Source organism: Canis lupus, chromosome X (genome assembly GCF_011100685.1).
Source record: "Canis lupus familiaris isolate Mischka breed German Shepherd chromosome X, alternate assembly UU_Cfam_GSD_1.0, whole genome shotgun sequence".
Lineage (NCBI taxonomy): Eukaryota > Metazoa > Chordata > Mammalia > Carnivora > Canidae > Canis > Canis lupus.
Window position 1 is genome coordinate 54,022,874 of NC_049260.1, and position 8,356 is coordinate 54,031,229.

An 8,356-nucleotide genomic window follows, 5' to 3' on the forward strand; every position below is an offset into this window, starting at 1 on the left:
TTTATTAATGTGTTTTATACTTACTATCTCCGTAACACCGTAATCCTGAGAGGCTCTTATTATCCTCATTTTTCAGCTAAAGAAACAAAAATTCAGAATGGTTCAGTAATTTGTCCAAGGTTACCTACTAGCTACTAATTGGCTGAGTACAGATTCAAATACATGCAATTTGAGTCAGAGCCTGAGCTCTTAAACTTTTTGCTGTTGCCCATAGAATATATCCATTCATAATATAACATGTTTGGGGCAGAGAATCAGTAAGGTCTGATAGAGCAGATCCCCATGGATAAAATTGCAAGCTATTCTGGAATATAATATGACCTGGATTGGCAAGCAAGCCCTAAATATGAAAATGGGGCAGTCATGAAGGTAGGATGAGGGAAAGAGCAGGCCCAGGGATTCAACTGCTCCATGACATAGATTCAATGATGCCTCTCAGAACATGTATGCTTGGCTATGACAAGTAGATAATAGATCACCTAAATACATGCACTCTTTTCAGCTGCGGTAAGGGTCCAAGTAATGGTCCTAGCTATGCTAGAAAATAGCTGTGGCCTCAAGTTCACATTCTTAGCCATATCCACTTTTTAAAATATTTTATTTTATTTAAATTCAATTAATCAACATACAGTGTATTATTAGTTTCAAAGGTAAAGTTCAGTGATTCATCAGTTGTATATAACACCCAGTAGTCATTACATTACATGTCTTCCTTAATGCCCATCACCCAGTTACCCCATCCCCTCACCCAGCTCCCTTCCAGTAACCCTCAGTTTGTTTCCCATAGTTAAGTCTCTAATGATTTGTCTCCCTCTCTGATTTCATCTTATTTTATTTTTCCCTCCCTTCTCATATGTTCATCTCTTCTGCTTCTTAAAATCCACATAAGTGAAATCATATAATAATTATCTTTCTCTGACTTATTTCACTTAGCATAATACCCTATATTATGGGTATAAGCCATCCATTTTTTCACTAGACAAAAATCTGTTTTTAATTGTATAAAATTATACATATAAAATACATAGGAAGTACTAAAATGATAAGTAAAATCTTTAACAATGAAAGTGGACAGATAAGGGAAAAAGTTTTCTCAAGTTCTTTGGGATCTTACTAGTTGTTATTTGAGAAAAATAATCCAAGAGGTGCAAGAAAAAGTTCTTTTTTTTTTAATTTTTTTTTTATTTTTATTTATTTGTGATAGTCACAGAGAGAGAGAGAATGAGGCAGAGACACAGGCAGAGGGAGAAGCAGGCTCCATGCACCGGGAGCCCGATGTGGGATTCGATCCCGGGTCTCCAGGATCGCGCCCTGGGCCAAAGGCAGGCGCCAAACCGCTGCGCCACCCAGGGATCCCAAAAAGTTCTTCCGATAACTTACACTTCTTCACACTTCCCAGAGAAAGGAGCATAGGAGAAATGAGAGTTTATGATTCTGGATTATAAATATCAATAAAAGCTGAATAGACATACCTACTATTTAATGTAGGAGCCTCTACTTCAACTCTATATGAGCTTCATGGATGAAGCTCCATCCATAATGGTTCATCCATTGTAAATGGTAAGATTTCATTGTTTTGATGGCTGAGTAATATGTATATATGCAATATTCCGTTGTATACATATATGACATTTTATCCATTCACCTGTAGATGGACATCTAGGATCTAGGACCATTTTAATGCCTTTCATGGACCCACCGTGAGTCCCATCAGAAACCCCTTTTCTTTGATATTATTGAAGTACAGTCAACACACAATGTTACAGTAGTTTCAGGGTTACGACCTAGTGATTTGACAATTCTGTGCATACTCAGATCTCCCCAGGAGAAGTGTCATCACCATCTGTCCCCATACAAAGTTGTCACAGTAGTACTGACTCTATTGCCTAGGCTGTACTTTCTTTCTTTTTTTCTTCTTTTTTTTAAAAATTTTTATTTATTTATGATAGTCACACACACACAGAGAGAGAGGCAGAGACATAGGCAGAGGGAGAAGCAGGCTCCATGCACCGGGAGCCCGACGTGGGATTCGATCCCGGGTCTCCAGGATCGTGCCCTGGGCCAAAGGCAGGCGCCAAACCGCTGCGCCACCCAGGGATCCCTAGGCTGTACTTTCTAAATATCTGTGAATTATTTATTTGAGAACCAGATACTTATAGCTCTTAATATGCTTCGTCTATTTTGCCCATCTCCCACCGGCGTCCCCTCTGGCTATCAGTCACCATGATTCATCACATTAACAAGAGAAAGGACATGGGGCAGCCCGGGGTGCGGGGTGGGGGGAGGGGGTCGCAGCGGTTTAGCGCCTACCTTTGGCCCAGGGCGTGATCCTGGATTCCTAGGATCGAGTCCCACGTCGGGTTCCCTACATGGAGCCTGCTTCTCCCTCTATGTCTCTGACTGTGTCTCTGCATCTCTCTCTCTGTCTCTTGCTCTCTCGCTCTCTGTCTCGCATGGGTAAATAAATAAAATCTTAAAAACAAAAAAACAAAAAAAAAGAGGTTTTTTTTTGGGGGGGGGGTGTAGCTCAATGTCTAATTCTACTGGCCACGCACGTGGTAAAGCAGGACACAGTACGGAACACGGAACACAGCTCGTGCTGAAGTCTCGGGGCCCGAGGGCGGGGAGGAGACAGGACCGGGGCTCCGTGACTGGGTATTCACGTCCACGATACTCGCAGAAAAGTGCCGATAAATAACTTAAGTGCTAGAAAACGAGGCGGCAAACGGAAGTGCACTGCAGCGCGGGGCGGGGGGCGTCTAGATGGCGGGGGGCTCCTCGTGGCCTCGGTGGTGCCCATGCTCCAGCTGGCCGGAGTCGGAGACCTCGCAGCTGGCCTCGTACTTGGCCAGGATCTTCATGAGCAGCCGCAGCTTCAGCCACCACTGCTCTTTGGGGATCCTGCGCTCGAAGTCGGTTTCCTTCTTCAGCTCTGTCACCGGTTGGAAGAAAAGATTTCTTTTGCTCATTCCCAGCACGCAGATGGAATCATCGGTCACAAACCCTTTTCCTTTGCCCGGAGACTCCTTCAGTTTCATGCTGATCCACTGCATGGCTCTGGCGGAGATTTTGGTTCCGAAGTTTCTATCGAACGGTGAGGGCGCTCCAGCCTGCTGCAAGCGGCCCCGCACGTTCTTCCTGCAGTCGAACACGCCCTTGCCCTCCGCGAGTACGGCTGGTACACGAAGTCCGTGGTGGAGTTCTCACTGCAGCTCTCGCTCCTGAGCACGAGTCCCCTCTGAATGGTGGTCGTCATTTTCTCCGTCGGGTGCTCCATGTTGGACTGCAGATCTCGGATGTCAAACGGCTCCTCGAAGATGTAGGCGGCATCGGCTCCCGCGGCGAGCGCCCCACGTTGGCCAGGTAGCCACAGTAGCCCCCCATGGTCTCGATGATGAACACCAGGAGAGACTGCCAAACCATAGTTTGGCTATTGTGGACATTGCTGCTATGAACATTGGGATACAGGTGCCTCTTCAGATCACTATGTTTGTATCTTTGGGGTAAATACCTAGAAGTACAATTGCTGGGTCATAGGGTAACCCTATTTTTTTTTAACTTTTTGAGGAAACTCCATACTGCTTTCCAGAGTGTCTGTACAGCTTTCATTCCCACCAACAGTGTAAGAGGGTTCCCCTTTTTCCACTTCCTCTCCAACATTTGTGGTTTCCTGACTTGTTAATTTTAGCCATTCTGATTGGTCTGAGGAGGTGTGTCATTGTGGTTTTGATTTGTATTTCCCTGATGATTAGTGATATTGAGAATTTTTTCATGTGTCTATTGGCCATTTGTATGTCTTCTTTGGAGAAATGTCTGTTCATGTCTCCTGCCCATTTCTTCACTGGATTTTTTGGGTTTTGGGTATCGGGTTTAATAAGTTCTTTTTTTTCCCTTAAAATTTTTTTTTTGCATTTTTAAAATTTATTTTTTTGTTTTTGCTTTTATTGAAGTTCGATTTGCCAACATATAGTATAACACCCAGAAGTTCTTTATAGATTTTGGATACTAGCCCTTTATCTGATAAGACACTTGCAAATATCTTCTCTCATTCTGTGGGTTGTCTTTTTTTTTCCTGTGGGTTGTCTTTTAGTTTTGTTGACTATTTCCTTTGCTGTGCAAAACGTTTTTATCTTGATGAAGTCTCAATAGTTCATTTTTGCCTTTATATCCCTTGCCTTTGGAGACATGTCTAGCAAGAAGTTGCTGTGGCCAAGGTCAAAGAGGTTGCTGCCTATATTCTCCTCTAGGATTTTGATGGATTCCTGTCTCCACCTTTAGGTCTTTCACCGATTTTGAGTTTATGTTTGTGTATGCTGTAGGGAAATGATCTAGTTTCACTCTTCTGAATGTGGCTGTCCAATTTTCCCAACACCATTTGTTGAAGAGATTGTCTTTTTTTCCAATGGATATTCTTTCCTGCATTCTCAAAGATTAGTTGACCATATTGTTAAGGATCCATTTCTGGGTTATCTATTCTATTCCATGGATCTATACGTCTGTTTTTGTGCCACTGAGTACCCACCTAATGAGATTTCCCACTTCAAACACCTGAGAAAACTCATTGTGTAGGAGCCCTGGAAAAACTTCTGAAAGTGTTCACCAAGCAAATGGCATTATTCCAAAGAGGGCTTGCATAAGACTGTGAAAATTCAAAACAGAGAGGCCAACTTGTCCCACCTTGACTCTTAGTGACAGATCACCTTTGATAGAAATTGGTACATCTTTTTAAATTTTTCCATGAACCCAGCATAACCACCATGCAAGGGAAGATTTCTTGACCATGCACTTGGAAAAGCCAGTGTTTTGTCCTCTCTTATCAGGTTAGAAATCCTTCAGTTTTGCCTCCAAACTATAAAGTGAAGACATTATAATGCTGCATCACAAATCCAGAGGGGTTTATTCACCCATGCAAATATTTTCATGGTGATTAGTGTAGCTATAGATAGAAAAATCCGTGCTGGATGCCTGGGTGGCTCAGTGGTTGAGCGTCTGCCTTTGGCTCAGGGCATGATGCTGGGGTCCGGAGATCAAGTCCTGCATTGGGCTCCTGTGGGGAGCCTACTTCTCCCTCTGCCTAGGTCTCTGCCTCTGTGTGTGTGTGTGTGTGTCTCTCATGAATAAGTAAATAAAATATTTTAAAAAGAAAAATCCATGCTATGTGACTGATAGTCTTTCTTCCTCATGTTCACCCTGACACTTTCTGTAGATTCTCAAACTAACCCGGTTAGAAGTCCACAATCCGCACTAGTTAACCCCAGAATACTGTCATATGCCCTTTCAGTGAGCTTGTCAGTGACTTAAGCCAACTTATCTGCCTCTAAGATACTTGGGATACTAACTAAGGACATAGCCTTCCAGAATAATAGAACTTTTCAGGAAAAGACAAAAGAACTGTTTCTGCACTGAGATTTTAACTATACCACATGTTGGTGTACCAGAGCCCATATTTCAATAAGACAGCATGGTAGTCATAAGTGTTGTTCACCAGTAATTTCTGGCTTTCCTCCTCCAAGTACATGGTAGAATTGCACTTCCCTTACCCCTTTGAAGTTAGGCATGGCTATATGATTTACTTGGCCCAATGAAAAATGAGTAGAGGAGAGGAGGGGCAAGATGGCGGAAGAGTAGGGTCTCCAAATCATCTGTCTCCACCAAATTACCTAGAAAACCTTCAAATTATCCTGAAAATCTATGAATTCGGCCTGAGAATTAAAGAGAGAACACCTGGAATGCTACAGTAAGAAGAGTTCGCGCTTCTATCAAGGTAGGAAGACAGGAAAAAAGAAATAAAGAAACAAAAGGCATCCAGGGGGAGGGGCCCCGCGAGGAGCCGGGCTGAGGCCGGGGCGAGTGTCCCCAGGACAGGAGAGCCCCGTCCCGGAGGAGCAGGAGCTGCACCGACCTTCCCGGGCGGAAAGGGGCTCGCAGGGAGTTGGAGCAGGACCCAGGAGGGCGGGGATGCCCTCGGGCTCCCGGGGACAGTAACAGCAACTGCGCGCCCAGGAGAGTGCGCCGAGCTCCCTAAGGGCTGCAGCGCGCACGGCGGGACCGGCGGGACCTGGAGCAGCTCGGAGGGGCTGCGCGGCCCCGGAAGCAGCTCGGAGGGGCTCGGGCAGAGGAAGAGGCTCTGTGCGGAGGGGCCTGCGCGGTTCCAGGAGCAGCTTGGGGGGGCTTGGGCGGCGGCTCCGCGGAGGGGGCTGCGCGGCCCGGGAGCGCGAATCCAACAGCACAGGCACCGGAGCACAGGGCGCCGGGACACAGCCCAGGATCCGGCCTCCCCCCGGGACAGGCAGAGGCCGGGAGGGCCCAGGACAGCGAGGACGCTCCTGCCCTGAGCTGAGCAGATCAGTGGCCCGCCCCGGAGCCTCCAGGCCCTGCAGACGGAGACCTCCGGAGTTCCTACCGGAGCTGAATCCAGGTTTCCAGAGCTGGCCCCGCCACTAGGGCTGTTGCTCCTGGGGCCTCACGGGGTAAACAACCCCCACTAAGCCCTGCACCGGGCAGGGGCAGAGCAGCTCCCCCAACTGCTAACACCTGAAAATCAGCACAACAGGCCCCTCCCCCAGAAGACCAGCTAGAAGGACAAGTTATAGGGGAAGCCAAGGGTCTTAAAGTACACAGAATCAGAAGATACTCCCCCGTGGTTCTTTTGTTTTGTTTTGTTTTGTTTTGCTTTTTGATTTGTTTCCTTCCCCCATCCCCCTTTTTTCTCCTTTCTTTCTTTTTCTTTCTCTTTTTCTTCTTTTTTTCGTTTTTTTCTTCCTTTTTTTTCTCTTTCTCTTTTCTTTCCTTCTTGCTCTCCTCTCTTTTTCTCCTTTTCCCAATACAACTTGCTTTTGGCCATTCTGCACTGAGCAAAATGACTAGAAGGAAAACCTCACCTCAAAAGAAAGAATCAGAAACAGTCCTCTCTCCCATACAGTTACAAAATCTGGATTACAATTCAATGCCAGAAAGCCAATTCAGAAGCACTATTACACAGCTACTGGTGGCTCTAGAAAAAAGCATAAAGGACTCAAGAGACTTCATGACTGCAGAATTTAGAGCTAATCAGGCAGAAATTAAAAATCAATTGAATGAGATGCAATCCAAACTAGAGGTCCTAACGACGAGGGTTAACGAAGTGGAAGAACCAGTGAGTGACATAGAAGACAAGTTGATAGCAAAGAGGGAAACTGAGGAAAAAAGAGACAAACAATTAAAAGACCATGAAGATATATTAAGGGAAATAAACGACAGCCTGACGAAGAAAAACTTACGTTTAATTGGTGTTCCCAGGGCGCCGAAAGGGACAGAGGGCCAGAATGTGTATTTGAACAAATTCTAGCTGAAAACTTTCCTAATATGGGAAGAGAAACAGGCATTCAGATCCAGGAAATAGAGAGATCCCCCCCCAAAAAAACAATAAAAACCGTTCAACACCTCGACATTTAATAGTGAAGCTTGCAAATTCCAAAGATAAAGAGAAGATCCTTAAAGCAGCAAGAGACAAGAAATCCCTGACTTTTATGGGGAGGAGTATTAGGGTAACAGCAGACCTCTCCACAGAGACCTGGCAGGCCAAAAAGGGCTGGCAGGATATATTCAGGGTCCTAAATGAGAAGAACATGCAACCAAGAATACTTTATCCAGCAAGGCTCTCATTCAAAATGGAAGGAGAGATAAAGAGCTTCCAAGACAGGCAGCAACTAAAAGAATATGTGACCTCCAAACCAGCTCTGCAAGAAATTTTAAGGGGGACTCTTAAAATTCCCCTTTAAGAAGAAGTTCAATGGAACAATCCACAAAAACAAGGACTGAATAGATATCATGATGACACTAAACTCATATCTCTCAATAGTAACTCTGAACGTGAACGGGCTTAATGACCCCATCAAAAGGCACAGGATTTCAGACTGGATAAAAAAGCAGGACCCATCTATTTGCTGTCTACAAGAGACTCATTTGAGACAGAAGGACACCTACAGCCTGAAAATAAAAGGTTGGAGAACCATTTACCATTCGAATGGTCCTCAAAAGAAAGCAGGGGTAGCCATCCTTATATCAGATAAACTAAAATTTACCCCGAAGACTGTAGTGAGAGATGAAGAGGGACACTATCTCATACTTAAAGGATCTATTCAACAAGAGGACTTAACAATCCTCAATATATATGCCCCGAATGTGGGAGCTGCCAAATATATAAATCAATTATTAACCAAAGTGAAGAAATACTTAGATAATAATACACTTATACTTGGTGACTTCAATCTAGCTCTTTCTATACTCGATAGTTCTTCTAAGCACAACATCTCCAAAGAAACAAGAGCTTTAAATGATACACTGGACCAGATGGATTTCACAGATACCTACAGAA

General features: G+C 44.7%; 1 pseudogene; it reads right to left on the bottom strand.

Moving 5' to 3' along the window:
* Positions 1-2,759: 2,759 nt before the first annotated feature.
* LOC102155188 lies at positions 2,760-3,384 on the bottom strand (annotated as a pseudogene).
* Positions 3,385-8,356: the final 4,972 nt, after the last annotated feature.